This window comes from Rhamphochromis sp. 'chilingali', assembly GCF_963969265.1.
Source record: "Rhamphochromis sp. 'chilingali' genome assembly, chromosome: 2".
In the NCBI taxonomy this organism is placed as follows: domain Eukaryota; kingdom Metazoa; phylum Chordata; class Actinopteri; order Cichliformes; family Cichlidae; genus Rhamphochromis; species Rhamphochromis sp. 'chilingali'.
In genome coordinates this window covers 31,379,816-31,405,700 of record NC_137930.1, presented here as the reverse complement: position 1 = coordinate 31,405,700, position 25,885 = coordinate 31,379,816, and the positions used below count along the sequence as shown (strand labels likewise).

Here is a 25,885-nt window from a genome sequence, read left to right as displayed (position 1 = left end):
GCAAGTTGACAGACCTGACCTGAATTAATTTTTATATGAAGAAATATTGATGAAGAAGTTTGCATACAGTGCAGTGTCCGAACCTTGACCTGCCATTCTTTTTAATCACACAATGAAGGTTAATGTCTCCAGACCTTGCCTTTTGGTTAATTATGCAGTAATTAGAGGGCCTTCTTGACCTTGCAAGTACAGTTAAATGAGCCACATGCATGCTCCCCCAGGAAGACATGCACACATACACAGCAGCTCTTCTCAGGGCTCTTAAATGGCTGGTGTCATTAATGTTGGTGTGCAGTTGCCAGATGTAATATTTCCTGTGGTCATTAGACCATCTGGTGGCCTGACTCCTCTCATATCTCTATCTTTCTCTGTGTCTACCCATCTGCAATTCATGTGCTTCACAGCCCATGTCTCTTTATTTCTCTATATTTTGCTTCTTCGCATTTCTCCCGTCTTTTCACCCGATTTCCTCTCACCTTTTTCTCTCTATCTACATCTGCCATATTGACTTTTTTAAATTATTTCCTCTCACTTTCATCCTCATGTTGTACACGACTACCTCTTGCTCTCTGGCCACTTCATTCACAGGATTATAATGGCATTCAATTGATATATGTGGTCATTTTGGTGCTACAATATGTTAATTTGAGAGAGCTCGAGCCTCATTACTGGAGGGGTCAATATCACTTTAAATCAAAGCTTCATAAATGCTGTAATTATGGTGTTATTGGCAAATTCACCCAGACACATAAAGCAATACCATTTTAAAATGCTGGCTAAGACCCTTCAGTAATTCTGAACTGCATTTATACTGAGAAAAATATGTAATTAAAATGTGACCCTCAGGTTATATTACTTAATACAATCGAAAAAGTAATGGCTGGGCATCTGAATCACATCATATAAAACACGGTAGCTATCCTATAAGGACATTTTACTGACAACTAAGCATTTAAATATAGTAGAAAAATAGTATAGGATAGTATTTTTTTTAACTCACTGTAACATAAATTTCTCTGCAATTTAAATGCTTCATATTCCAAACAGCATATGTAGAAAGAAAAACACAGTCGTGCAACATATTCCTGCTTCTCATAACCTTAGAAACACTCACATATACTGAATACAGAAGCTAAAAATCAGTGCATCCTTAATTAAAACAGCCATCAGGGCAGTCAAAAATATATCTTTACTGGTTTTAGTGCTGCATTTCACTTTCCTCAGACACAAGTTTGATATTTTCTGTTAAAAAAGAAAAAAAAAATCTGTCTCCCCCTTAATTACTCTTCCTCTGTTCTTTGCTCACCTACCTGTGTCTCACCACATGTGAGAAACTAAAATCTGATTGCTTCAGTTTCATAAGCCTGTTGGCTCCTCGCCTCCTCTACTCCTTAAATTTTTAATGAGTGAAATTCCTTTGAAATGTAAGTGTAGCCATACAATAATCTATAACTTTTTTTTGTTACATCTAACTTCCAGTGAAAAGTTAAAAAGATTAAAGTAAAGTCAGACAAAATATATTTTTAAAAGAGGCATTTTGTTGACATGCTGTTCAATGTCTTTTTGACATTTCTTGTCTTCTTTTTTTTCCTTGTCAGAGATTATAGCACGGTCTGTCTGTTGAATGCCAGATTTTGTTTAACTGTAACAAATGCTCAGTGATATAAGAAGGGTTTTACAATTGACAGTTTAATAGATTGTCATCACTCCCAAGCTTGACTGTAGATTTCCATGGCTTATAGTGGCTTTAATTAAATGACAATCCCACTTTTCTTGAAATAACTCATAATCAATACATATGAGTGCTTTTTGCATGTTTGAGAAACTCAATAAGCTGTTAAATCAAAGGAACTAAACTAAAACATGGTCTTCTTCACAGCCTTCCTCGCCTACACACAGTATAGCTGCACTAAAAAAGAGAAATGGATAGTGTATCATGATCAGACTTCATTAAACTCATGTCTGAGTCACACATCAGAAACATTTCTCACTGCATCCAATATTTCCAGCTACAACAGGGTATCTGTGGTCTATTTCTTTTTTAACTAAAAGGCAGATGATAGGAAGTGGACACATGATCAATTTTAATCATTTGTTAATGGCAAAGAGCAACTCCACACTAGCAAGATCCAGAGTGTTCAGAGGTTTTAAGACTTTGAAACAAGGAGCTTGTACTAGAGCCAAAAACTTTCTTGCTTCTGGGAATTTGGTTATGGTGAAGAAAGTGCACACTAAATTTAAGAATGAGTTCTAATTACACAAACATCAGGAGGAATGGCTGACCTTTAACCAAATTCAGATACCAAGTGTTGTGGAAATTTAACAGAATGAAAGGATTCATTTTATTTAATTCCCAGTCAATCACCATCAGTATCACCAATATGTCAGCTATTAATTAACTGAGGAAAACATCATTTTTAAATAATAACATTTTCAATGAGTTACTGTATGTGCTTAAAAAAAAGCTTTTTTCTCAACAGGAAATGGTGTAGTACCTCATTGCATGTGGATACATGAACATGTTCAAACTGAGCTGCGTTGGTTAAAAATGCCAAGTGACTAATGAACTAAATGGTCCTGATGAGGAGACCAGACTTACAGATTCTTTTCAAAGCCATTGGCAGCATGCTTACAGTGTTATGATCATACTTTGGGTATAATATTGTGCCTTGGAACTCTCTAGTCCAAACAACCTTATATTCCTTCAAGAGGAACCAACCTGGATTCTGCATTATAAAACTGTCTGGCCCTCAGGAGCTGATTTGATTGACAGTGATTAAGGCCAGGTTTTCATAGACACACTGGTCATATATTCCTTGTGAACAAAGTTTTCAAATGTGCCACAGGTGTGCACTGTTCCTCAAGTCCCACATGGTTTGTTTAATCGGATTAAAGGGATTGCAAAAAACATGAAAAATATTACAGTGTGGCCCATTATGTCCTTAAAAATCCATTAAAACCAACGAGTTGAAGAAAAGCACTAACAGTAAAAAAACCATAACATTCTTAGTCCACGTTAGTTTAGGCAAGTAGAACATAATCTTAAAGTAGTGCTAATATATAATAATATGTATGCACAATTTGGATTTGGTGCTGCAGGCAGGGACTACAAAGCTGGCCTGTTAATCTGTGTGCTATATTGTAAGACTTACATTCTTAATGGGAGTGTCACAGCCTCATGAGAATCCCTCATGCCTGTCCTTTGAAAAATAAGATCTAAAAGCCTCTTATACATTAAAAACTATTCAAAGAACAAAGTCCAGCACAGCCCTAAGCACTAGGTGGGAATTACTGAGCAAAAAAAATGTATTTTTATGTTTATATTCCTGACTGAAGGTTGTCTGTATATGTGGAAGTACTTAGTACATAGTGCACTGTACATCAAAGAAAAATCTTCTTGATTTGGAAGCATGGTAAGTCTAACATGAACAATGTCAATCACCTTAACTTTAATGTATTTTTATTTTATTTTATTTTCAAATGCCATTTGACCCAGTTCTTCTGGGCCTACTTTTTCTGTTCTTTTTTGCCTTTGCTTGTCACACAAATTATTTTAAAAGAGCAATGCAGATTCGAGACTGGTTTGGCTTACAGTCAAGCTAATTTAGTCATGCATTGTTTCATAGGATGTTAAATCAGATGATATTGTTAGACTCATGACACATTTCAGGAAACAGAGATAGAGATTATTGTCAGAGTCGGAACGATGTGATGATAATTGAAAGACTTAGAATTCATGCCAATTAAATTGCTTCCCGTAAGCTTCATCCACAGCCATTTATCACTGAAATTATGTGAGAGCAAAAGCTATTCATGAACTCTGACTCAGCAGAATGTGTGCAGTGAGCCCATATTCTTGAGTATCAAGTCCTAGTGCACTGAAAAAACTGATTATTTCAAACTAATTAACACCCCTCCAGCCAGTCAGGATGGAGTGCACACAGAGGCCACGGTGTTATTTAGGAATCATAACTGAGAGGGAAATTTTCACTACGAATATTTTTATGATGCAAGGTTGTGCAGCAATAGACCAATTTGCTTCATCAAAGTATCCAGTTAGTCACCCTTGTATACAAGGAGTATTGCACAGAAGGATCTCACCCTCCCTCTTTCTCTTTATAATGACCTCTCTGATTCGTACACTTTAGCTGGTTATGTTGTCAAATTTTTCGTTCAATTTCCACTTAGTTCAAAATGTAAATAATCGGCTTTTAAAGATAAACCTACCAATTACATACAGTTTCTGTCAGATCCTTCCCGCATGCATACAGACACACGCTCCTTATGCTTTGTAACTAGCATCTTAAAGAGGCTTTCCAGTCTTGACAGCTCAATTTTCTGATTATTATAGCATAATTGTGTCAGTTAATGGGTATTCTCATATTTCATTTAGATTTTTCTTTTTTTATGACAAAAAAATCTAGTTTGAGGCCATATTACTTCTAAGCTGGCAATTACAACAAATTGCTCCTAGTAATGGAGAAATATGGTTGCTTATGATAAGTTCCATATGGACACTTTTTTTCTACATTTCTGTCTTTTTGGGCTAGCAGTCAGAGGATTTATGCAGTAGTGGACGGCTGTAAATCACACCACAGACACATATTTAAATGGAAATATGAGTACAACAGCCTAGTAACACAAAGAACCGTAGGTTCCGTAGCATAACAGGCGTACACACACACGTTAATGAATCATGAAGGTAGCTTCGAGTATGAGTGTGAGTGCAAACACACAAACACATTCAGACACATGCACAACTTGTCAAGTCAAGCATTACCAAAGGGCTTCGGTATGGATTTTACACTTGAGCTAAACCTTCCTGACTTTTCTCAACAATACAGAGGCCTCAAACCATGTCAGCTTTCCCAATGCCATTCACTTAGTATTCACAGACAATTCACCCTCTGGTTTAAAACCTCATTTAGGAATGCTGTTTATGGAGGGAGGTCTGAAGAATATTTTAATATCATTATGTGGTGTCATGTATCTACTTTAATGGACTGAGACAGGCCATGAAAAGACACATTTTTACAAGCTGCTTTTAGAAACCACAATATTCCTCATATGTAGTAACAGTGTTAGATGTTTGCAAGAGATTTTAAAAGTAGCACCGGAAATATCCTACATGTACTTATGAGAAGGCTTAAAACTGAGATTGTATTTTTTTCCCCCATGAGCACAGCTCTAAAAGCTGGAGAAAAAAGCAATAAATGATGAACAAAAAACAAACATTCTTACTTCTTTGAAAACTTCTTTCTCAGCTAGCAATAAAATGTTAGTGGTTTCCTCTTTTTTCTTTCTTTCTTTCTTTCTTTCTTTGCTTTTGGCATTCTCAAATGAACACTGAAGCAATCTGATACTCAGAGGGACTCAGAGTATGTTGGACTATATAACGTCCATGACCAATAATGATATAGGAATGTGTTATGAGGAAATCGAGGCATTTGTCATGGAGGAACAACAGAATGTGTGGCAGGAAATTGACTGACTGTTCAACATGGCTTTGCAGTGAAATCGAATCCACTCATGTCATGCATGCACATTCAAAGACAGACGTTCTATTTAAACATTTATATGGACTTTGTGGCTGTGCTTTTACACAAGCATATGTGCACATAAAAAAAAGTTTCCAGTAAACAACAAATACTTGCAAACTCTTTCTGGAGCAGAATGCTGTTCTTCAAACAGAATTTAAGATGAAAAGATTAAGACTAAAAAAAGATTATGTCAAACATGGTACATAAACAGAGGCATCTCATCAACAAAGAACGATAACGTTGCTAAAATTATGGCCGGGACGGCTCATACTGTTTGTGCCTGCCAGCGATGGCACCACTGCAGGTGGCTGTTGAGAGCAATCATAGAGCCACAGATGGAGCATGTAAGGTTGCATCTGGAGGGAAAGATGGCAGAAGGCTTGCATGACTGGAGCCTCTAGGCTCTCAGCTGATGGGTCCATTGGTTTTCAAATGTGGCTTCACCAGAAAAACATAATGAACACAGCAGTGGCAGAAATCAACTGATGGCTGTAGCATAAGAGTCAATGCTTTTTATGTAGTAATATTTATGAAAACATGATTAAAAACGAAGTATTGTAAAACTGGTTGTGATTACTGTTTGTCAAGATGTTTGCACGACAAACCTTTCCAAAATGTGTTGTATCAAAAAGGCAGATTTGGCTCATGACAAAAGAAAAGTTGAGAAGGACATGCTTACAACATTATGCAAACGAGCTATGGAAAAGCAGAAGGGATTTGATTATATTCACTGCAAAATATGAAACAACAAAACAAACACACATCAAGCGTTTATCGATCTGCACTCAGTAACCAAAAATTAAATGACAATAGAAACGCAATGGCAGAAAGGAGCAGGGCTACAGCAGTGCCCATGAAATGACAAGGGGAATAAAGGAAAAAAATAAAATATGTACTCCTAATGAGTGGAATCGCAGAGAAACAGATGGTGTGTTCATCTGGTGTTTGGACTGAGGTTTTTATCCACCAGACATCAATTTATTGGCCGAAGAACTGTGCCGCTTCAGGCAGCCAGTTTACATGCTCTGTCCGGTTTTGTTGTTGCTAGGGTTGCTTCGGTATTGTAAGACTCAGTGATCATTTGCTGGTTGATATCAGTGTGAGGAACATACATGTCCAAGGTGACCTTTTAAATTACATTCTACTGCATGGTAATGTGAAAACACTCCAGGCTTTTATTGTCTTGGGAAAACTGACATTGAGTAATGTGCATTGATTTTAATCACAAATTAAAATCATGTCAATAACCTTAAATGTACTGAATCTAAATGCAATGTGCATTGTCACTAAGCTCACACATATAGCCACAGACCTTTCCACACAAATATGCAATCTAACCTAAAATCCTTTCATCTATTTTGGAGCCTATCCGAGTTACCACAGAGTGAAAAGCAGGGTACCCTCTGGACAGGCTGCCCGTCTATTGATGGGCTAACACAGAGAGACAGACACCCATTCATGTTAACACTCACACCTACTACCAACATATTTAAATAGTGGAAGACACTCACAGAAATCATTAAAACTATACAGAGAAGGACACCTATCAGCGAAATGGAACACAAGACCTTCTTGGTGTTAACCAGTGCACCACTGTGCCATCTATAACCAGATACAATTGAAGAAACAAAAAAAAGGTACACACACTCACCAACTGATGGAAGCTAGAGTCATTTAAAGGGTCTAAATCCATCTTAATTTGTTTTTAATCCTTCCTGATAAGTAGCTCTTTTCTACTTTGGCTCAAGTCAAAGGAAGCTGAGTACTATGTGTCTCTCATACACATTTCCCCAGCAATACACACACAGAAAACAAGAACAGTCATGTGCTACCAGAGGGAGGATCACGGGAATACGAGAAATGGCATCTTAACTCCGACATACCAGTGTGCATGAAAAGGTTCATCAGGGTGTGTTGGCTCGCTGACTATTGTCATTGTAGATGACATCACACAGCACTTGTTGATATATACATGTACACATTTGCGCAGAGGATATGTGAAGTCTTGTATGTATTTATGCCTGTGTAATGTATAATGTTTGTGTCTGAAAGTGTAGCATTTGACAGGTATATGTCTCTTTAGCCACAGGTGAAGTGAGATGATAACACTGCTTGGAGAGACAGTCCAACAGAATGGGTTTATTTACCCATCTCTGTGCTATTTTCTTGATTGTCTGAATTCTGCACTGGGTATGTGTGAGAAAAAGAGTTGCACAGACACACAAGCACTCAGACAGAAACTTGCACAGAGGCCAACATGTGAGCAATCAGACAAATAAATATGGCTCTACACATTGGCAAACATCTGGGAGGGGTCTGGGATCTTAGGCATCTTGCCAAGGTAAACAGAGGAATTTGCCAACCTTGACATTTTTGGTAGTAAGAGATGCCTCTCAAGGTGACAGCTCTCACTAGGTGTTAGTGGGAGATAAGCAAATTTGTCATTGTGAGAATATCAAAGGGTAAAATCTGGAGATTAAAAAAAAGGAAAAAAAAGTGTGGATGCAAAAGAAAAAAAAATGCAGTTCCCCTAGCTGCTACTTGAGGCTCCCTCTAAAACTCAGTAAATCCATATAAAATGCCCAAACAGAGATTATTAAAATGCATGTTTACAGCCAGCCACATTGACTAACAGTTGTCCTGATCAGTGTTCGGCCTCAAACACTACTTTAAGTATATGCATGTCTCTGTTTTGTGTGTGCTACTGCACCCTTTTAAAGCACTGCCTGATTATTATTTCTGTGTGGTATGGACCATCAAAGAATTTTGTGCTTCAGATTTGGTACATGAAATTCTATTTTATTGATCCACTACTTAGCTCTAAGTAGCTGATATGTCTCTCTCTCTGTGCCATACCCATACAGTTTGAATTTGAATACGTGCTACTAGCGCCAGCTGATAACTTGGCATTCATTTTCATCCACATAAGGCAACTTTTATCTTTCAAAAAACATCAACATAGCATCAGCCAAAGTGCTGATGATTTAGTTTAAAAGTCTGGAAAGTAAAGTGTCACATCTATCTTTTATAATGCCTATGACACATTTGCATGTGTTTGTGTTGATGATTATGCTAGGCGTCATGCTATGATCTATCTTCCTTTTTTTTCACAGCGACATTAAAATGGTAACATACTGGCATACAGTAAGATACTAATCACCCATTAGTCTGTACTTGAAAAAGCCCACCTACCCAGATTTAGTGAAGAAAAACAAGTTAAAGAACAAAAGTGTTTACATACTCACAAAACAGTCTCTGTGTTTAATGGAGCAGTAAGGCTTCTTTTGTCTACTTGCAACAAAGTTGTGTGTGCACTTTTTTCTATACTTTATATTCATTTTCTTTTGTATCCACGATCTCATTTTGTGCCTGTTGTTTGTCAACAACACAGGAGACACAAAAACAGGTTATGTAAATAATCCTCTATTCACACACTTTCACTTTTGTCCACTGCAATGGTGGTGTGTGAGATGATTCTTTCCTTTCACCCTGACCACCTGTTGTGTGAAGTTCAGTGCATTAGACAACTATTGCATTCTGTGATGACAAATACGTTGCAAAAATAAAAACCCAAACCCCTAATCAGGTGAAGTGAATCATCTTTTTTTCCTTCTACCTTTTCTGTGAAATGAGTCAGACGAGGGCAGACATACATGGAGACAAGTTTAATAGAGCGTTATATACTATTACCAAACCGGACAACTGAGCAACTCTAGTTTAAATATTATTTATTGGGTGGGTTACCTGAAGCAATCAGAGAAAATTGTAAAAGAAATAATCACATCTATAGAATGATATTTATTTATTCATTTATCTATATGTGTTCAAAAATTACTTGCTTTTGCAACATATTCATCTTCATAGGTTTTATGTGGCTTTATTGCAACAGTATAAAGCACCTGTCTACTTAGTGGCTTTAATGGAAACTCTGCTTCAGACTTTAAGGAAACTTTCTGGATGAATGAAAATTGCCAAAAAGAAATCGTCCATTAAAATGAAAGTTGAAATGGTTAACATAGTAAAAAATAAAACCCTACAACCTCAATACTTATACTTATTGTAGCAGACATGAATTTCTAGTTGACAAATAAACAATACATTTAATTTTAAATTAATTAGAATAATGAAGTCGTCATGAAAACAACTTCCGCTTACCTTTGTTTTTTGCATGCTCAGCTCTTGCAAACAATTAATCCCTTGTGAACCTCGGTGATAGAACCTGACAGGGTTGCCAAGCAATTTGGGATATGATTGCAAATCTATTAGAGGAACATGGAGGGACTGTCAGATCCATATAACATATTAGGAGCAGATGAAAACATCTCTCACAGGTGTTTGGGCCGGCACTCTTAAATAAAACATCCCTCTCATAATTATGTTTTTTGATGTTTAAATCTCTGCATATTTCTGTTGCCTAATCTGCAGAACAGGTAAACCCATTCCCCTTCACACTCTTGTCTCTTTCATTCACCCTAAAGTTTTCCTCTCTCTTTCTAAGACCCCACTTTTCTCACTTTAATCACCCTCCCTCCCTCTTCCCTCTACCCCCTTCTCTTTCTCTGCCTGCAGTAGCTACCCAATAAAGGATGTTGTTAATATCATTAGGCAGACTTCCTCTCCGGCCAAGCGCCCAGCCCACTCCCTTTCAGCCATAATCAAGCGTGCACACTAACTATCAAAGGAGACATTGCTAATAAACTACCACAGTGGAGCAGAAAAACACACACGTACGCTCCTGCCGAGAAAATACTGTTGGCTAAGCGCACTAAAATAAATGTGTGCGTGTGCATGGTTCTTGGGGATAGGATTGTGGGGTGCTGGTGCGGGTTACACAGACAGCACTAATAAACTATACTCCAAAGGCAAGCAGTGTAATGCAAATGTGCCACTTAAGTATCCTAAATTAATTGGGGGCGAGGGACATGTACATAACCAGACATAGCTAATAAAATATGCTGTGAGAAGTGGCAAATACTGTCAGTTTAGTGGGTTTAAATGATAGATTGGGGGGGGGGGGGGGGGGGGGGGGGGTTAGGCAAGTATGCGTTTGGACTGCAGACATTTGCTGTAAATCACTTTAAATCAGTCCTAAAACGGTTGTGCACATTGTCAGCTATATAGCTTGAAAGTGTTTGGTCCTGACAACTAAAAGCTACAGTGCATATCACTCTAAAGGGAAAACGTGATGCAATACTGTAAGCATGGAGGACGTTTAAACAAGAAAAAGAAAGGCAGGAGGCCAATGACATGAGGCTGTTACTACAATATGGCTTTTCCAGTTTTTGTGCTTTTGCTGCATCGTTTATTCCTTTAGATAAAAACAAAGACACAGATATGTTAACTGATGCAATAAATAATAAAGAAGCTGGAAATATCCATCCGCTTGCACACCAATTTCTTTTACCTGTTAAATAAGATTTCCAGTCTCTCAGGTGTGCACTCTTTCAAATCAAATGCTGACACCTGTCTTGCTGAAACTAAAACCAAAGTTTCCCAATTCTGCAGAGTTGAAGTGCAGAGTTCCAAACTTCATCTGACATAAAAACTGTGTGCTGGAAGCTTCATGACATGATTTTACACGGCTGATCGGCTCCTATGAGTGCAATGTGTATGTGAGCCAGTACCAAGTTTAATTTTTAAAATTAGAGACTACTAAATTGTCAAAAGTTTTAGAAAGGAACAAAAAATGGCTATATAATGACAGCTATGTTGCACCAATCATCCAGCCCTAAACATCCTACCATACAGATTAGATTGTATAAAAAAAATATTAAAATACAATGACCCAGTTTAAATAGTTCAGCCCCCTCTTGTGCACCGACAGCAGTTGGAACTTTTCAGTGTTATGTGGCCACTACTGAGCTCCACTGTCATGCTTTATTTATCCCTTTCCCTTCTGCACTGTAATGGAAATATAAAAGGGTACATTGATTAGTGTTTAAGGATCAGGCTTTAATAGATTAAAAGCCCTCGGCTCAGAGAGAGGCACTCACTCACTCACACACAGACATACACTTATACACACACCAATAGGCAAACTTATACACACACCAATAGGCAAATTTATGGACGGATATTGAAAGAGATGGACACAGTCAGTAACACAGAGTAGCTTCATTCATTTGGTTGAACAAAAACATTGCATGGACAGAAAACTGAGCATACATATCTGGAGCCAGCAGCGCAAAAAGCCAGAGCCCCAAGTCTTTCAGCAACCGGCTTTCTAACGTATTTGAGATGGGATGGGGGGGGGGGGGTTAATAAATATCTGTAAAACAAAAACGAAGACAATACAAAGTGGGGACCATGGTGCTAATATCCCAGTTGATTGGGAATTCATGCATTTTGAACTTAGTACATTATTAATAATGTGGCATGGTCCCAGACAGTTTCCACACACATACACACAGAGGGGTGATGTCAGTAAACGTTAGAAGGCTCTGTTTCAGCATCCCACTGTAGTTATTTTGATAAAATGTGTTTCGCATTATTATACATACACACACACACTACACTTTATGCACTTGCTTTCAGGGGATGATACACCATCATCAAATCTGATACACAGCATCCATTTTGACATGTTTGAAAACACCAAGTGACTGAAACTGTACTTCTGAGAAATGGCATAGTCTACTTAAAGTGCATCCCCCCTCTCCATTTATTCTCGCCTGCCCTTGTCTCCTAGCTGAGAACTTAAATTCCCACCTATACCTCCATTGTCACGTCTTAACTCCAAGAAGCACCTCAACTCCAAACCTATCCAGCATGTCCCCTTTCATTTTCTCTATCCTTTGCAGCTCTTCCTTTTCTCTGACCTCAATCCTGCAACTGGACATAATGGTGTTCTAGCATTTTATGTGCTCTTCCTTTTTCCCTTTGCCCAGTCATTTCTCCAGTCTTTTCAAGCTTTACACTCATCACAGTCATGTCTGCTGATGGTCTTGCCTAACCTTTAATCCCCCCACACACACACACACACACACACACACACACACACACACACACACACACACACACACACACACACACACACACACATTCCACACCATTTTCAATTGCTACTACTCTTCCTCCAATGTTTGACCGCAATCACACTTGATGTGTGCCGACTTTCTCTCTCCAGCTACTTTCCTTCAAGTTCCAATCATGCCCAATGGTATCAGTCTGTTAAAATGTCTTCTGCTCCATAATTGAATCTCTTGTGTCCTTATACTTTTCTTCATCCACCCCTCTGACCAAAACCGCTTTTGTTGTTAGCCTCCTCCTCACCTCTTGACTTTTCATTCCAGTTCTCTTCACTCTTTTTATCTTTCCCTCAAGAAGACATACTTGTAGCTATCCCAAGGCTTAATCTTGGCCATCTCTTGAATTTCCCTATTCTGCCTCAGGTGAGAAAATCTTTGCCTTTTCTTAAACTCAACTTTTCCATTTACTTCTCTTCACTTTATCTTCCCCTTAAGATTTGACCACAACCTACTCTATTAGTACTTCCAACTGATGTTTGTGTCTCACTTCTTCAGTTGACAGCTTTGCTCAAGTGCATTCAAGATTAAAATTGGTTATTTCAGGAGAATGATCAAATTCCCTTTCACTACCAGTTCTTTCAGTTGGCCAGTTGGTGCTTTTATTGTGATCTATTTTTTTTATAACACAGGGGATAAATAACAGTAAAACCCACACATTAAAAAGTGCCAACAAACAAGAGTCATGGCCATTTTACACAAAAGCACTGCAGTTACTTATCAGTCCAATCTAAATGTTGAATGTAAGTAAGCTACACATCGAACGGGTCTGTGTTCACTAGGAGTCTAACCAGGCTCCTAAATCTCTGAGCTGCTCATTGAACACACTGAATTTTGGACCTCTTCATTATGCTTATACGTTTGAGGTCTTAAGGAGCTTCTTTGTTTTTACACCAATTATCTGACAAATAATATGGTTTGCTGTGAAATTAACAGCACTAACACAATGTCAAAGAATAATGAGCTTCAAATTTATTACTGTTAAATGATAACTTAGTAGTCAAACTTATCTTCTAGAAGGAGTTTCTGCATCTGATAACTGATGACAATGGCCCTCTTTCACATGAAGTCCAGGATTTAAAAAAGTAGTAAAGCGTTTCTACGAATGGTGCACGTGTAAGCCGGAATAAACTTTAGACTGTATGTAGTCTAATGCTCTTTTAATGTCCCATTATACTGATCATAAATGCATCCCCAATCTGTTTATAGGAGCTCTGTGTAACCTCAGAACACTATTGTGGCTAATGACACATGCAGCCTTTAAGTGGACTGCTGTGTTGCTCATGTCTGCACACAGTTTGTGCTTGCACACTTTGTGCGAGCTTGCATCAGCCAAAATAGTGGTGAGACATACAGAAACAAAGGAGAGTCGTATCCTTTTGATTTCTGAAGAAAATTTGGCCTGAATCCTTCATATTGAAGTGCCTCCTTCAGCTGCTAAGGGTACCTAGTACAATCAGGGGAGGTCTGTTTTTCAAGTTAATTATTAGCCATTTGTTTGCTGAAAATAAAGTGTTTAACAGGTGAAATAGGTGCTATATACTCTGTACCAGCTACAGCAATGTAACATGTGCAAATGAGCTAAAACAAACAACATTTTCAGTCACCTGGCATGAACAGATTTTAACCTTGTAATACAGTGGGAATTTTCACAAAGCAAAAAGGATATTTTCCAGCTATTCTTTTATGTGCCGTGAATGCAAGATAACACAAGAAAGTTATGATTATATTTTATATCTTACATATGGAAAAAGAAAATAATGTGGCTGACATGTGCGTAGGGAAAATATAAAGATAGCAAGTTAGTCAATACAACTGAGCAGTTAAACTCACAATACAGAGGGATTAGTGGATGCACCACACGGCACGCATACACCGCCCCCTGTATGATTCTCCCACATCATGTATTCCTATACAGCATACATAGTGTACTACATTATACAGTTGCCTTAAGGCAAATTACCTCCAACAGTTTATTCTCAAGTTGCACTTATATAAAATGCAGTAAATCTGAAAAAACAGTTTAAATATTTAAAACACAAGCCCTGAAAAATATAGTAAAATACACAAATTGCACTTGGCTGTGTAGATAACAGTGTGTGGCTGCTGACAGGTACAGCACATTTTCCTCTGGTATGCTAACAGAATGTGAATAGCCTTCAGAAGCTGTGCGCAAATCCACCTCAAAGTGTTTGCCCCCTACTGGAGGAGGCAGCTTTTGTTTGTGTTTGAGTGTGTGTATGTGTCTAGAAAGCTGGGAGCTCGTGTTGGGGGGGGGGGGTGTCAAGTGATGCATATTCATAAACTTTTTTTTCTTGATTTCCCTCCTTTTATCCCTCATATGCTTTGATCAGAAAGTTAGGAGTCAAACTCTCCCATCGCCTGGGCTGCAAGAATGCTACAGGGGCTGAATAGAGAGCTGTCTAAGGATAAAAATACAGCCGAGCCAAGCAGATATGCACAGTGTGACACACACTGACCCACTAGCACACACAAAACTTGACAGATAAAAAGGCTGTTTCTCAAAGACAGAGAAACAAGCAACTTGACAAATAGAACAAAAAGCCAACATTGAAAAGCTCAAGCTTAGAAAAATGCCGGGCCACATGCAAAAAGACTTAAAGTTTGTCTGTCTGTTTGTGCGCTTGCTATCACAACCCCATACAAAAAAGGCTTTCTTTTAAATAAACATTCAACCTTTTTTTTCAGAATTGAAGGTCCTGATTCAGTCTTTTATGGCATTAGAGAAAGGCTTAATATCTGCATGTTCTTGACACTTTAAAAGTGTACAAAGAAAGTACAGGAGCTTTTTCAGATTACCAAAATAATTACACACCGACTCTCCCTCTGAGCCAGATCTTTGTGCACAGGGTGTAGAGAGGAAACAGTCGTAAAATGTAGATCTCTGAAATGCATGTGAGGCGGCTTAATTGGGGCCAAATCTTAACAAAATCTTGTCATGTTTTCACACCCTTAGGTGCAGTTAGATAAAAGCACACAGCAAGTGGCACATCTAACTAAAGAGAGAGAGGGTAGACAGAAAAAGCGTGGGAGCTGTGCATTGCCAGAGAGAACGCTGACTTTTTAATGTGTGGCTGTTGGGAGGCTTGTTGCATTCAAAGCTCTCGCCTGCATTTGTTTCACAGCGGCGTATAAAATGTCTGTGATGCGTACATGTACACACAAATATGCTTACCAAAACCTCATATTTATTTCTCGCTGTCCATTCTACTATAGTTCCATTGTTGGGTTAGTGCTTGAGAGCATTTCATCAAATCTGAATCCAGCATTAAATCCACTTATTAAATCTAAATCCTTTCAAATCCCTTATTAATTGCAATTATCGCCATCATTTTGTGTTATATTTACACAAGCAGATGAAGATCTAAATATTGAAAACTAAAAGATTTAGATCAGATATTTTTGTTAGTGGAGAAAGCTCAAAAATAACAGTTGTATGGTATGCTAATTAATTCTGATCCTGAAAGTGAGATGAGCAACGGGCACAATTTTCATTGTAAATATGTTTAAACTACTTCTTGGAGTACCCAATTCTGCGCTATTAATTTGATAATTATCAATTATGGATTTGTGATTATGACACTGCACATACTGAAGCTGATCTCACATCTTCAAACAGATTTCTCACCAGAGAAGAACCAGGTGCACATTATGATCCTTCGGTTAACTAATTGCACAACAGCCAAACAACCATAAATATAAAGCAACAGTTGTTTTAACAATGGACAGTAAGTTTTTTTTCCTCTTTTGAAATATGTTTGATTTTTATGATGAGGAAAGTCTTTGTCTCTCCGTACCTCCCCAGCTCTCCGTCCAACCCTCTCCACACCAGCTTCCAATTTGTAGCCTTTGTGTACATTACAGCACTGAGAATTACGGCCCCCATGCCCTCCTCTGATCAGACCCATGCTTGGACATCTGTCGGAGGATGTTTATCCAGGCAGTAAGTATGTTAGGAGAAATATTATCCTAGTTTTATCTTACCTTTCTTTTGTGTTAAATATAAACATCGACATTGCAAAGTGGGGATTGGACAGGAGAGGCGGGGAGCAAAAAAAAAAAAGAGAACAATGGCGCTATAAAAGGGGAGTGTGAGCAACGAAAACAAAACAAAAAAGAATAGATTGCAGAAGAAACCTGGACTTGGGAGGTGATGAGCTGGGTGGGGGGCGGGGTGGTGAAGGGAGGAAGACAGTTTGAGAAGTGTGTAAATCACACTTGTAGGTGATAATTACAGAAACACATTTAAACCTTTCAGTTTAACAACTTTAAAATTACACCACGGTGTTCTTGTCGGTCACTACGGACTTCTCAGTAAGATGTAAGCAACATTTTCTGTCTTATTTTCCAAGGTTATAAAAGAGGCTTTCCCCCTCTGCTGCTCAGAAATTCCATTCCTCCACCAAAAATGTCTTAATAGAGACAGAAGTAGTAAAACTTCCAATTTCAGAATCAATGTCCGAATGTCTAGACAGGTTTTTACAGTCTATTAAAAATCAATATACAGTTTATGTGTAGCATGGCTGTTTAGTGCTTGGCATACAGGCACATAGAGACGGACACACAGATGCTTACTATGCACTCAGGCACACACAACCAGTTCTTCATCTCTTTTTCTCTTCTTCTTATCTATAGCTCTCTCCCTCTCTCTTTCACACACACAAACACAGAAATATGCACAAACACACTCAAAAGTTGATGCACACATAGACCTTTTCCTGTCTGGTGTTGCTTCCAGCCTAAAACCAAACCATGTGTGGGAGCTATTCTGTGCTGGCCTAAACTGTATGCCCCATTGGTGATAGGTCCTTCCACTAAAGACTGGAAAGAGGCTTATTGGAAAGATATGGTTGGGTTCTTTTTACCGCTTTCTGTCATATGACTTCATTTTGTGTTGTTGACAGCAAGGCTCTTTCATTTATTCTTTGCTTTTCTTTTCTTTTTGTCTATTTTATTTGGTAATCAATATCATTCGCCTGCTTGGCAGTAACGTTCTTATTTACAATGCCAGAAGTACGGGTGCTGAGGGTGCTGCACCCGTAAGTTTTATTATATATTCTGTTAGTTTTTAAAATTCTATCATTTTCAGTTAAATAAGTTTAGAGATTCTTCTGTTATTTAGATTCAGTGATGTCCCTGCCCACATTGTGGTCACCACCCTTTGAAACAAGGGCAAATATACACAAAACCTGGTTATGCAAACTGCAATTTTACTTCTTACTGAATTCGTGAAAGAAAAAAAAACATAGCAAAACCAAGCAAATTCTCAAAATCAGCAAGCAGCTGCTAAAACACTCACAATGAGAACCCATGTATCTTGGCTCTGTCTTTGCTGTCAAGAGTTAGGCTAACATATATTAAGCTAACAATTCGATTTTAATGGCATGGTGAAAAGTTTTAGAAACTTGAAACTAAAAAAGCATACTTTTGGAGTATCTCTTGGAGTATCAAAAGGTAAGACCAGTTTTTCACATTCTGCTAATATACAGTCAGCATTAATGATAAATAGCATGTTATTAAGTGTTAGTTGATCATCTCATGCCCCTGACTTTCCAGAGAATGTAATGTTCCTCTGATCGTCAAAATAGTTTGTAAATGTGGCTTTCTGAACAGCCTGTGGAGAGCTGCCATTGGCTGTTGCTGTTATTTGAGGAACTGTGGTATCCTTGTTATCCGCTCATCATTGATTTTGCAAAGAAAGGGTGACCCAACTCATAGTGACATCTCCACAGCACCTCCTACCAGAAGCACATTCTCACGGTTGTTCTGATTTAGACCCACTCTCTATCTACCTATCTTTTCCTTGCTTGATTTTTTTTCCCTATCAGCCTTTCTATTTGCACACCCTCCTATTCCCCCTCCACCTCCTATCACTCCCTCCTACTCCACCACCAACAAGGCATGAAAACGGCGCTCCATTAGGAGTGCCTGGGCTAAGCCCAGTCAGACACATACTGCTTTGATCAGCCGTGAGCTGGGCTAAACACCCCACTAAACTCCCAGTCTGAGAAAGGGGGTATTGGGGGGGGAGCAAAACTAGCAAAAGTTAGTTAGAGATGGGACCGGGAAGATCAAAACAAAGAAATGAGATGGAAATGATGACAGGATAAAAGAGAAATGCACTCAAACATTCTAGGAAGAACTCATTTTTCCCAAACTGCCCACGTATGTCCCCCCATCACTTTTGTCTTCTGTCATATTTTCTTTCACATCTCTTTTTTATCTCTTGCATGCCATCCTTTTCCCCCCATACAGGCAGCCTCCTAAATATATTGCTAACAATTTCAGGTGTACAGCTCATACAAGTTAAGGAAGGTTTGAATTAATTCCTGAGGTAGCATAATTGATACAGAGAAGATGGCATATAGAAGCCACCTCAACAAAGTGTGTCTCTTTTGTCATTAAAAAAATATTTCGTACCCACTTCTGCACACTGACACTCACAAACAAACACACACGTTGTGGAAGAGGAAAAAAGAAAGGCAGGAAGACAAGCCCAGTGACAGACGATACATAGAGACCAGACCTCCATAACTGACAGCAGTTTAAAAAAAAAAAGAAAAGCCAGAGCTTTCAACATTCAGACAGGCAGATACTAAACCAGCAGCAGCAAAAGAACAAAAACCTTCGGTCTTTTGCTCCCAAGGAGTGAAGAGAAAAGGGATTTCCGCTCAGTGCTAATCAATCAGGTTGTGATAATGGCTCCCATGCCTAGCTGTCGACTGGAAGGGTCAAGGCATCCCGTGACCCAGCACCCAGGGCTCAGGGGCCAAAGCCCCTCTCAGAATAGCACCCCAGGACAGACTCCCTGGGCTAATTGTCCAAGCCAGTGTCAGCCTTTTCAATGCCCCCCCTTCTACTTTCGCCTTCATTCCTCTGTCTTTCTTCTCACTTTCCCTCCCCTCTTTCCCTCCTCACAACTCTGCGATCCTCTCTCTTTCTACGCAACTAAGGAGTCTACTAAGTATGCCAGCATATACCAGCGTGGGGGAGAGAAATGAGACAGAAAGCAAGGAGCTGAATGAAAGACCTTTTAGAACTGAAGCGACACAGATGAATCAAGGGAGCTGTGTACACAGGAAAAAGTTAATGAAATAACAGAGACAGAAAAAGACAGTGAACAGGGAGAGCGTGTCAAAGAAATATCAGCGGCTGCAACAGAAATGAGCGGGAGGGAAGTGAGAAGGGAGGATGAAAGATGGAGGGGGGGCAGTAGGACAGAGAGGGACAGAGGGATACAAAGAGAGTGGGACAGAGGCGATACGAAGAAGGGGAGGCTTTAAAACAGTCCCCTTTCTCCCAACACATCACTCATATCACTGGAGTGCAGTGACAGGTCTATCTACCTCCATCTGCATATCAATAGGTTTCTATTAATCATAGCCAGAGCAGCGTGTGTCGCAGAGAATCTGCTCAACATCAGTAGACTGACCATCACAATGCAGCTGGCATGCAAGAAATAAAAAGAAAGAAATGACACACACACACTCACACACACACAGAGCGCAAGAGTCCGAAACAAACCCCACTCCAGCTCCGCGCAATGGCATTCCTCTCATTCCAAGTGCATGCTGCTAATTAACAGCATTAGATCCCACAGACAGAGGGAGAGATTGATGGAGAGGTATTCCAGTGTTGCACTAGAACCACATCTCTCTTCTGTCGTTTCTGGCTGCTCTTCCGTTCTTATTTATTTACTTGCCCCCCCTCAAAGCACCTTCTATCAAGTCCCTCTCCCTTTCACAGTCACTGTCACATCCCGGTCAGACAACGCTGAAGAAGAGCAAAGTCCGCAAATGTGAATAACATATGACAATCAAAATTGGTTACTCACTGGGAACCTTTTTCTTTTTCTGTATTTCTTTTTTTTCAGAGCTGTCAATCGTTATCCTCTTCTCCACTGTAGTAAGGGGAGTGTGTCTATCCTGGCGAGTGTGTGGTGTCAGTCCACTAGAGGAAAGTTGCCGTCTGCGTGCGTGAGCATGTGTGTGTGCGCGCGCGCGCGTGCGTGAAGAGAGGACGAGAGAGAACGGGTGCGTCTGTCTCTGTGTCTCGCACTGCTCTGACTGAGCGAGCCGAGGCTGTTTTAAACAGGCTGCTCTCCCCATGTGACCAGCCCAGGCACAGGCAGGAATACATTACTGAGATACACACGCTCTCTCTCTCTCTCTCGCTCCCTCTGCCCATACACACACCGTGTCCACAGTGCACCCCCTAGCCACCACTCAGGGTAATGTTGGGAAAAGCCCTCACACACAGCATGTGCACGCCCACACAGACACAGATATATATGTCCATACATATGTGTATCAAATACGTATGAATATTGTTTTGATGCACTTTGGACAAAAATTTCCATACACTATTTTCTTTTTTAATTTCACATATTATATATAAATATATATACATATATATAGCTATATAGTTGTTTTTCCAAGTGACTCTAACTTTTCTTTTCCTGAAGTCTTGGTGGTTTCTTCACACCTGGAAGCACTGACCTTTTCAGTAATGGAAACCTTTTAAAGCTGACCTTCTGTTCTGAAGCTGATTCAACTGCACCACAGCTACTACACCTTAAGGAACAACGATGGAAAACACAACAGATGAAGTGCTTTGAGTGAAATATAGTAGCTACGAAGAAGTGCATTCTCAAAAAGCCAAATATAACTTTAAAAGTTTAAACCTTTCATGTGACGGTATGACTTTGGAAGGCGATAGATTATTCTCTTTAAAAATGCAGGTAGTACAGTATTCAGACTGCAGATATACCACCAGATATCCAGTGAGTTCCTGAAAGGATTTATCTTTAATGTTCGACTTCAAGTGGCAAACTTCTGTTCTTGAGAACCTTTGACTGAAATAAATATTTTCTGTGATTCCACAAGGAGCAATGTTCCAGGCTGAAAAATGAAACCAATGTGGAAGTATCAAAAACAGCTCCCTAAATGGTTACTGTAAGTGGGCTCCAAAAGTTAGCCAATCCCTAATTATTTCTAGGGACAAATGCTAAACTTCACACTGGAAACAAATATATTTATAAACAGATACAAAAACAAACAAACAGGGGGGGAAACACTGTAGCTAGAAGCTCAATATTAACTACTTTAAAATATTTTTAAAAATCTGGCTAAACAGTTGAATGCCCGATGATCATCCAAAGCCTTATTTTTGACATTTTTTAAAAATTATGCTTTTGAAGATAAATTTAATTATTATATCAATTTATTTATTTTTCTAATCACTCAAAATTGTATTGAACCGTGACCCCATAATAGGGTGTGGGGGATATGTTCGAATAATTCAGGTGGCCATTTTTAGTTCAACAACCAGCAACTGACAATTTGTGCATCTTATGAAATAAATGAACTGTGACTGAAATTAAACAAACACGTACAAGTGAGTAAACAGGTGATAATATAATGGGATGGGATCTATGAAAGAAGCAGCAACATATAGAAAGGAAGAAATGAATAGCTCTGGAAGCTGTAAGACATTGGAAAGTAGACTTCAACATTGGTGCTACAGTATTAAATATCCACCAAACAGTACCAGATGTCTACAGCAGCGGTCCCCAACCTTTTTTGCGCCACGGACCGGTTTATGCCCGACAATATTTTCACGGACTGGCCTTTAAGGTGTCACGTATTTGTTGTATTTTGTTAAATACAACAAAATAAAACTAGTACCGGTACCGAAAAAAAGAAGATTTATTCATAACTCACATGAAAAGACCCACCAAGTTAATGATAAAAACGACAACAAAATAACGCTAAAAACCGATAAAAACCCTGAAAACCATACATTTCACACCTGAGCCTCAACTCTCGCGGCCCGGTACTGGACCGGTCCGAGGCCCGGGGGTTGGGGACCGCTGGTCTACAGTACTACATGGACTGGTTTTACTAATGGTAATCTCTGTGTGCAATTCATTATATGTAACAAGAGCTTCATATCTGATGCTCACTTTAAAAAGATGAAGACAATCTTCTTTCCAAAGACTTTTTTGTTGTTTAATAGAAATGATTTATTATAAATCTCTGCAGGTATTGCCACCCTCAAATATTACATTTTGCATTTCAGCAGCAAAAACAACAAACTTCCCTGGCTGTAAACAAAATTAAAAAAAACAAACAAACAAACAAAATCTGTGCATAGAGGTGCCATTAAGGGTAACTTCATTCTTCTGTGGTGTTAGACTGTTTCATTTGCTTTTGTCTCTTCATATAATCTCAGATTGACTTGATGGCATTAAAAAAATTGGGCCTTTCTGGAGGCCATACGTCTCTGGGGTCCACACCATCTGCTGCTGAACTCTTTGTTCTTTTTGTCGCTGAAGATAGTTCTTTCGACTTTGGTTGTCAGATGCTTTGCAGCTGGTACTTGAAGTGGAAATAAGGATTGACTAGGGGGTCTACATCCCAATTCCCAGCATCTATACTTTCAGAAATGCTTCACCAAGCTTTTCCTTGGAATAATGCAACTGGATGACTTTGTTTACTTATCTACTAAATGTCAATCAGTCGTGTTCAAAGTTAGGTAACAAAAAGTAATTCGGATTTCAATTTTGTGAATGAAAAGTTTCTATAGTTGTATATAAAGACTGAACAGGGTGATGGGAAAAATAAAGAAATGGATAAGAAGTAAAAACATTCATACTTAAGTTGAATTACTCTTATGTGTGACTTCTGTTCTTTTGATCCCCAACACAATTTTGCCTAGAGGAAAAGCCCATGGAGTGTCTGATTTCAACAGTGAACATCAACATATCATGATAAGCTTCACCTGACAGACAAATGCTTTAACTCATACTCAATATTGGATGCATTCACAGCTCCACTCTGTGATTCAAAGACTGATGCAAGGAATCAAATAAAAGTTTCCAATGTCAGGGTCCATTTAGAGCAACTAGGCCAGATAGTCTCTGCAGGGACATTTCTAAATATCAGCCACACTTGTGTTATATTTGGGACTGCAAATCAGGTTAAATGTTACTTTCCACATTTCCCGTGGAAAATCACAGTCAGAATTTATTTGGTTAAAGTCAAGATAAGGTATGGATCATCAACCTCCTGACTACTTACAGGGACGAAATATGCCCACTAGTCTCCCACCTTTGACAGTAACCATCTTCTTCTTTTATTTCTTTTATTTCTTTTCTTTTCTCTGTGCTATGTTTGAACCTTAAGGAAACAGACCCATATATAAACCTAGCAGAAAAAGTAAGTTAACTTTTGTTTAGTTGAGAATTTTTGACACTTCTTCTAGAAGTACATTTGTTAGGTCAGACACTGATGCTGGGCTAGAAGGCCTTGGCTAACTGTCTCTGTTCTCATTCATCCCAGAGGTGTTCTATTGGGTTGATGTAAGGACTCTTTGCAGGTCAGTCAAGTTATTCCACACCAAACTCACTCACCCATGTCCTTATGGGTCTTTCTTTGTGTACTGGTGCACAGTCATGTTGGAACAGGAAGGGGCCATCCCCAAACTGTTCCCACAAGTTGGGAGCATGACATTGTTTAAAATGTCTCAGTATGCTGGTTCATTAGAGTTCTATGTCTCTACCATTTCACCATTAACAACTCTACAACAAGCTGCTTGTGACTGGTGTTTACAAGAGTGTCAATGACTTGTCTCTAGGCATGAGTGAATGGGGCTTAGCCAATTAATTTCATAGTGACTGCTAGCATCTTCCAGTAACAGCTGGCTACCAACTTTCTCTAGTACCTGTCGTTGCCAGATGGTCACAGACTGGTCTCTAGGCCTGTGCGAGTGATGTTTTAGGCCCAGATTAGTTTCCATGTCCACAAGCCTGTTAGGGTCCACTTCGACCTAAAAAGAAGTCAAAGGAACCTCAACAGGATCATTACAAACAATAGGAAAATTATTTGGTCAGGTCCAGTGATCAATAAGGACATCCTCCCCACCAACACTAATACTATAGAATACTAATTGACTACTTGACATGTGATCATCTAGTAACTTCCAAACAATGTTAAGCAGAATAAAGCATACCCATCCCTTCTTTGTCAAAAATGATAGATTTCAGCTGAATGCTAATCTTACCCTTTTTCCACAAATGTCACTATAAAAGGTTTATACCAAAATTAAATGGATAATTCTTATTCACAGAGTATGCTGAATAATGTCCCTGGGACTATTATGAAGAAATTTTCCCTCTGAAATTCAATAACGTGAAATACAGGTCATGAGTTTATTCTCTTCCATGCACTAATCCTACCCAGAGATAACAAAGTAAAATGAATGTTTTAAGCAAAACGGATTCAGTCATTTCTTTGTAACGCTTTAATTCTCAGCAGATGCCAAACTCTGCCTCGGGCTCGGTATCTCATTGAATATTATCATGTTAATGAAAGCACTGTGAATGTGCGTAAAAAAATACATGGAAATAATTACCTAAAAATATTCCTATTAAAAGGTTTTTGTTTGAAGGAAGAATATGGCAGAAACCTGCACAAAAGTGTAGTCCTACAAATCGACTGCTAGCACAAGTCCAAATGTAAACCAGAAGTTCTTAAAACCTCTGGTTTACATTTCTTAAAGAATACCTTAAAGAATGCTATTTACTGGTTTGGTTTACTGCTTTTTGTTTGTTTGTTTTTAACTGGTTTGGCTTGCACCTGATTTAGAATAGGAATGAATGAAACTATACATCCATGTGACAGAATGCACAAATGTAATATGAATTTGTTTCTTAATAATGTGGATAGTGTGGTATTATAGGGTATTATGTTAGCTCAGGACGTTCTGATGGCAGGAAGTTGGTATTAAACAACAATTTAATTTAAATAAAAAAAAAATCCTTAAAAATGACTTCTCTTCTTGCTAGACAATTATTCACTAGGGATGGGTACCGGTGTCCGGTGCCATGATGGCACCGGTTCTGACATAAACGGTAGTAACCAGACCGAAAAGCAGCGCACATTTCGGTGCTTTATTTCGGTAATTTTTTTTTCCTGAGCTGTGATACACTTCTAGCCAATCATTTTACGTTTCCGAGGATAGTAGGCGGGTCCAGGTACGTACGTTCTTTTAGAGCAGAGCTACAGATTAAAAATGCCCAAGGCGAAGCGGTCAAAATCTGGCTGTACTTCACAGCAAAATATGCAAACTCAGCAGCCTGCAACAAGTGCTTTAAGCTGATACTGTGATACTGTCAAAGGAGGTAACACCTCGAATCCGATGAAACACCTGGCGACGCATAGCGTTTTTTTTTTTTAAAAGCTGAGAAATGCGCCATATTTGATACAGTAGCTTGCTGTGAGACCTCACACCGAGCGC

At 38.9% G+C, this 25,885-nt stretch overlaps 1 protein-coding gene across 1 annotated transcript in view; it reads right to left on the bottom strand.

Annotated features, from left to right (window-relative positions):
* cntfr (ciliary neurotrophic factor receptor) overlaps nucleotides 1-20,670 on the bottom strand; it is a 229,418-nt gene extending 208,748 nt beyond the window's left edge. The window contains exon 1 of the mRNA XM_080865436.1: nucleotides 20,421-20,670. The gene's annotated coding sequence lies outside the window, so the exon portion shown is untranslated. The remainder of the gene's footprint in view (nucleotides 1-20,420) is intronic.
* Nucleotides 20,671-25,885: the final 5,215 nt, after the last annotated feature.